Here is a 6,000-nt window from a genome sequence, read left to right on the forward strand (position 1 = left end):
CTCCTCAACATTTGTTCCATCCTTTGATCCAAAGTTATAGAACGCAATAGAATCAGACTGATCTCGGTTCAGATCCCAGTTTGGACACTTGCTAGCTGTGTGACACGTGCAATCACTTTATCTTTCAGAGCCACAGTTTTTCCAGCTGTAAAATGAAGATAATTAATAGTAGCTATCTCAATGCTGTGAGAAAAAGAGAACTTATGTCAAGTGCTTAGCCCAAGGCCTGGCATACAGTAAGTATGGTGGCTGACACTGTTATCGTTCTTGTGACCACTGAAGCCAGCTGAAGCTCCATTTGTGGAATTAAGGCTCAAAGGGCTGCAATTGGCTGTCCAAGGTCACACAAGTGAGCCAGGGAGGGATCCAAAATTCCCTGATTCTGGAAGCCTTTGCCAATCATCAGCTCCTGCACAAACGACATCATTGCCCAATGACCTAGAAATCTGAGTATCTGATCACATCCAAGTACCACAGCTGATGATTTAACAAGCACTCACCATGTGCTAGAAAACGGATCAGGCTCTATGAAAGCCTCAAGGCATCTATAGGTCAGCGTAAGAAAGCCATCTCCTTGTTTGTAACAGGTAAAAACACAATTACAACACAAAAATCTGAAGCTGCTCCTGGTGTTACCCAGTGCCGACAATATTGCTCATCCATGTTTGAGAGGGTAGTTGAAAGTAAGACCGATGCCCTGGATACCTTACCCCTGGCTTTGGAAAGGCCTCTTTGGGAATGAGAGGGAGGGGGAACCTACAGACTAGAATGGGGTCTGGCCAAGGCAAGCTATAGAAAAAGAAGATAGTGGTCGACAATAGGCTAAAAATAGGTCCCTGCCATTGCTCCAAAGAACAGCGATTATTGTCTCTAAGGTGGGCTTCTTGCTGCACCAGGGCCTGTCCCTCCATTGACCGTGAAAGCACTGAAACTGTGGAGCCCAGGAAGCACATTTTATCTTGAAGCATGAATCACCCTTCAGAAGTCCAGAAAAGAATCCTCTCTTTGTGGCTCTTCAATCTCCTTCTTGGCTGGCATCCCTAGATCCTCAGGGCTGGTATCAAGGCCTTATGAAAATTCAGGGTGAGTGACCTTTCTGATGGAAACAGACCATTCCAGAAACTCATGTGACAGGTTGCCTCTTAAAAACTGAAAAGAAACAATGAATGAACAAACCAGCTAGAAAGCATTCATCATTCAAGTCCAACTGCGGAAGCAGTCAGAAATGGCTAATCCAGTGTGTTCTGAATGCGGGGCTCCCAAAGTAGAAAGGAATGGCAGCAAGTGCTCTCAGATTATGCCTCCTGATCTATTAGATCTCCCTACATTAGGTTAGGATTTGACAATGCGAGTCTTATTTTTTTAAACTGTTGTACTTCTAAAGGATGGAGCAGCAGGAAGGAGCATTCTGAGACCCAAGTCTTGTCCATGTCGACTGTTGGCCCTAATTTCAAGGATGCTGTCGCTTCTACAGTACCAGTCACACTAGAGCCAAGAGCCCTGAAAGGATATCAAACCCTCTGTTGGGGAGCCAGCAGAGTAAAGGATAATGGGGAGCTGGATGTTCAGAAATTGGCAATAGCTTTGGTTACTCCTCAGATTGCCAGACAGGACTGTGACTGACCCCAAAGATAGAAGCACCAACATCAGAGGAGGGTAGAGAGCTACCTTTCAGAGCCATCCTTTGAAGGAGCAGGGGACCAATACCACTCTGTGACCTCAACCCCACGAAATTTATATATAGGAGGATTGATGTTAAAATGAACATTGAGGACAGCCTTAGGGTGGAGGAGAGTGGGAGCCCACACCTGCAGGAGGGGTGTGAGCACAGGGAAGGGAGCAGGCCCTCCTTTTCATCTGGGGATGAGACATTACTTATTCAGCTTCAGCTCTATCTATGGATGTGAGTTGCAGGGGTAAAAGCCACTTCCTTTTCCTTAAATCACAGCAGCATGGAGCATCCCACAGTGCAAAGTCTGAAGCACATGTACATCTAAAACCAAACACATGGGCACCCAAACTTCATCTTCATCTCATAATGAAAAAATATAAAGTAATTAGGGTCTCCTCTAGTACCTGAGCCTAAAACACCATTAGATCCCAGGAAAGGAAAACTCGCCCAACACAGACATTCACACACAGCCACTGTGCTCTCAGGGTGACTCAGTTTTCCTCAAGGGAAACCATAACCAAAAGTGTTGCCTCCTAGCCCTTTCCCAGAAATCCGCTCCCACTTTACTTTTAAAATACAACGTCTCTGGTTTCTGAGAGGTGGTGGTGGAGAAGGCCTGGCCAGAAAGGCTGTATTTCTTCCTGTTCAGAACAGCAGAATCCCTTCTGACGTTCCCTCCTTAGCCAGGTGTTACCACAAAGGGAGCTGAGAGTTTGCCAAGTCAGAAATCACCACACCTTAAAAGGAATGTGCTTGCAATGAAAGAAAAAAAACAGAAAGAAAGAAAAGAAAAAGAAAACCCAAACCGCCCTTATCTATAAATTGGGAGTGAGGGGAGGAGCTAGGAGGAAAGTAAAGGGATATAAATTTGAAAATGGCCAGGCTGTGCAAGGGTTAGATTTCCCTTCCCTCAAGGACAGCCAGATCTGATACGGTCTCTGATAAGACCAAACGGCTTCGCCTTACCGCCCGTACCCGGGTCTCAACTTATAACATCAGAGTCCCCAACATCATTGGAGACCCTTCTCAGAGCTTGGAAGGGGACTTCCACTGACGTCCAGGCTAGACACTGTCTAACCAGGAAAAATCCTACTAGGAAGGAGCTCGAAGATACCTGGAAAGCAGAGACAGACAGAAAAACACTTGCGGCCTGTGTGCTTCTGATTAATAACTACACTTTTAAAACCAACGCTGAGCTTTGTCCATCACAAAAGCTGTAATTTAGCCCTTTCCTGCAAAATGACACCTTTCCCTTTAGAAATAATATATAAGTCTGATACAAATGAAATAAACACAGTACAAGTTTCCCTAATTCATTTAGCATCTTTCAAGGACCCAAGGCTCTTAAATCACTTTACAAATTGTAAAACTTCATACCTCATCGCCTTAAGAGAGGGAGTCAGGGGAGTATCATTTTCCCATCTTACTGTCAGTACATCTGAGGAACACCATGGAAAAGCCCTTCTCTCACCACTGGGGGTGGGGAGGTCAGGCTTCCATATCATTACTCTCAGCTCTGAACAAATAGCTTGGGATAAACCCAGTGGGGGGCTAAGCAATAATCAACCGTGCCCATTTAGAGAAGAAAGGTCCCTACAAGTGGGCCGGTGGTGTTCTCTGGTCTAGCACCTGCACCTGACTTCAGCCATAACTTCCAGGGCCACAGATCTATGGTTCAGAGGACTTCATTTTCTCCTGCTACCCCTTACTGGTCTTGGAACCTCCCTTACTCCAGTGCCTTTGAGTGGCCAAAGTCAACACTAAATCAGCTCGTCATCTGGCCTCCAAGGACCTGTTGTCTCCCAGTTACCCATCTCTCTCCCCAAATACCAAGCCTTGGGGTGGAAGGCCAAACCTCATCCCAGCCCACCCCTCCACATCTCTAGAGTAACACGGCCCACCCTGACCCAAATACTTGTATCATTAGCCCATTTACAGGAGCAAGCAAGAGTCACCCAACAGTCCAGCCCCCACCCCACCCCCACCCCCCAGTGCCTTCTGTCTCCACAGGCAAGCAGATGTAGCACTGCCTTGCAACCAGGGGGAAAATTCAACTCTCAAAGGTCTGTCCTTTCTAAGAGGAAGAAAGGCAAGGGGCAGTCCTGTCACACATGGAAGCCAGTGGTCATATGCAAACCAGCATGGGGCTGGAGACACCTCATTCCTTGAGACACAAGGTCAGGGACCAGGGATCTGGATCCTGGCCCATTTGTTCTACAGAGAGAAACACAGTATACCACCCTCAGGGGAAGCCATTCAGCCCTCACCTTCACCCCTCTTCCTGGTTATAGCAAAGAGGGAAACCCAGGCCTCCTGATGATCAAAGTCTGAAGACCATTGTTAACAGCTCATTTGTTAGTAGGTGCTCAAAACACATGAGAATTGGCGAGCAGAGCCCCCAAGGTTACATTGGCATGGCTCTCTGGGGCCCTGTTCTCTCTCTCCAGGGAGGGTTTGAAGCAGTATCAGAACAACCTGCCACCCTAAACTCTGTACCTGAGGCAACTACACATATCTCCGAGGAAACCTCGGAAAAAGTCCCAGGAAGGAAGGAAAGGGGGTCAGCTTCTGACTGGGCACAGAAAGAGGGAAAAGAAGACACCTGGGAAAGAGGCCAATGTCTCCCTGCCCTTGCCATGAACAGGGCTGTAATGGTCCCCATCTCAATCCTGCATTTCCCACCAAGGACTGGAAATCAGAAAGGGCAAACGGAGAGCTGGCGGCCAGGGGGCTGGGCTGGGGGCCCCAGGGCACTGACTCGGAGAAGGGAGGACACCTAGGTGTGCAGTCCACCATCACCCAGTTTTTCCATTCACCCCCGGGAGGAGGCGGCAGGGTTATCTAGGCACGGTTCCATCCCTTTCAGCAAAGTCCTTAGCCTCAGATTCAGGAGGGTCGGTGTTTCCCACTCCCATGCCCTGGCTTCCTAGCTTCCACTCAAACTGGCGCCCCCTCTGCACTCCCGAGGCGGCCTCGGAGGTGCTCTCCTCCCGGAGGAAGGGGGATATCAACCTTCCGGGGCCAGACATCCCCGGCTGCCTCCTTCCCCTCGCACCTCCCCGATACCCCTTTGTTTCAGGCGGGGAAAGTTGCCAATGTGCACCCCTTCCCCAACACGCCCCCTTGTGCGCCCATCCCCCGCAGGGAATCCAAGCCCGGGCGCACCTTCCGATCTGCGGCTCGCTCTCGAGCCGGGGCAGACGCTTCGAAACCGAAAGCAAAGAGGAAGCAGGATCCGGCAGCACCCCCAGCCCAGTCGCCCGGTCTTCCCATCACCGCACCATCCCCGGGCCCCCCGCACTCGGCGCTGGAGCCCCGCGCGGCCACCTCAACGGGCGGCAGAAAGGCCTCTCCGCGGGCTTCGGGGGCACCTACCGGTGCGGGGCCGAAGCTGCGGGCAAGGGCAGGGCAGGGCCGGCCGCCCGCCGGGTGCAGGTGCGGCCAGGAGCGCCGTCTCCCGGGCTCGCTCCCGCTCCTCCTCCCGCGCCGGGACTCGGGGCGCTCTCCTGCGCCGCCGCTCCCCGCCCCCACGCCCGGAGCTCGGGCTCCCCCCGCGTCGAGTTGCCGGCGGTGCCTCCCCCACGCCGCCGGCCCTCCCGCGCCGCGCCTACTCCCGCATTGTATGCCGGCGCCCGCCGTAGCGGCGCGGGGCCCGGGGGGCTGCAGCCGCCGCTGCCCGGGCCGAACGGAGCCCCCGGCGGCGGCGGCGGCGGCGGCGGCGGTGGCACTCACCCATAGTACGGATGCTGTGCAAACTGCACATGCTCGCGTCTGACAGGCGCGCTGCCTCCGGCCTCGCTTAACTCCTTGCTCGCCTGTTAGCCCGCTGGGTCCGCTGCCCCGCCGACCCCGCCGACCCCGCCGACCCCGCCGACCCCGCCGCCTCCCGCAGCCAGGAGTCGGCCGCACCCTGGGCGCCTGGAAGCGCGCCATCGGCCGAGGCCGTGGCGCAGGTGGCTGCAGTGCAGAGCTGCTCGGCCCTCCCGGCCCCTGCCACCCCGCCTGCATCCGAGGTGTCCACAGGAGTCCGGCGGAGAGGAGTAACTCGGGACCCTCACCTCCTAGCCTGTAGGAGTTGTGGGGACGGCGCGTGCGACACCCCCTGTGGGGATCCTGCAGGTCTTGGCCACCTGGGCGCCACGGACCACGTGGTGTTGCAGACCTACTCTGTGTTGGCATTGTGCTGTGTGCTATCCATTCGTTGAATCAGCCCTGCAAGGTCATTTTTATCATCCCCATTCTCAAGATGAAGAAACTGAGGCCTGTGGAAATTAAGGAATTTGCCTAAGGCAGGGCCGGAAGCTCCAAGACCCACAATTTGATCTATA

The 6,000-nt window shown here is 53.1% G+C and overlaps 1 protein-coding gene across 9 annotated transcripts in view; it reads right to left on the bottom strand.

Moving 5' to 3' along the window:
- TMEM229B (transmembrane protein 229B) overlaps positions 1-5,755 on the bottom strand; it is a 39,232-nt gene extending 33,477 nt beyond the window's left edge. For 6 of the 9 annotated variants that reach the window (XM_058739410.1, XM_058739412.1, XM_058739409.1 and 3 more), the window contains exon 1: positions 5,048-5,170. The gene's annotated coding sequence lies outside the window, so the exon portion shown is untranslated. Of the gene's footprint in view, positions 1-4,837; positions 4,952-5,047; positions 5,171-5,404; positions 5,516-5,730 lie in introns of those variants that run through there. The other 3 variants (XM_058739408.1, XM_058739404.1, XM_058739407.1) reach the window with 3 other exon arrangements.
- Between the last annotated feature and the right edge of the window lie 245 nt (positions 5,756-6,000).

This window comes from Neofelis nebulosa, chromosome 7 (genome assembly GCF_028018385.1).
Source record: "Neofelis nebulosa isolate mNeoNeb1 chromosome 7, mNeoNeb1.pri, whole genome shotgun sequence".
In the NCBI taxonomy this organism is placed as follows: domain Eukaryota; kingdom Metazoa; phylum Chordata; class Mammalia; order Carnivora; family Felidae; genus Neofelis; species Neofelis nebulosa.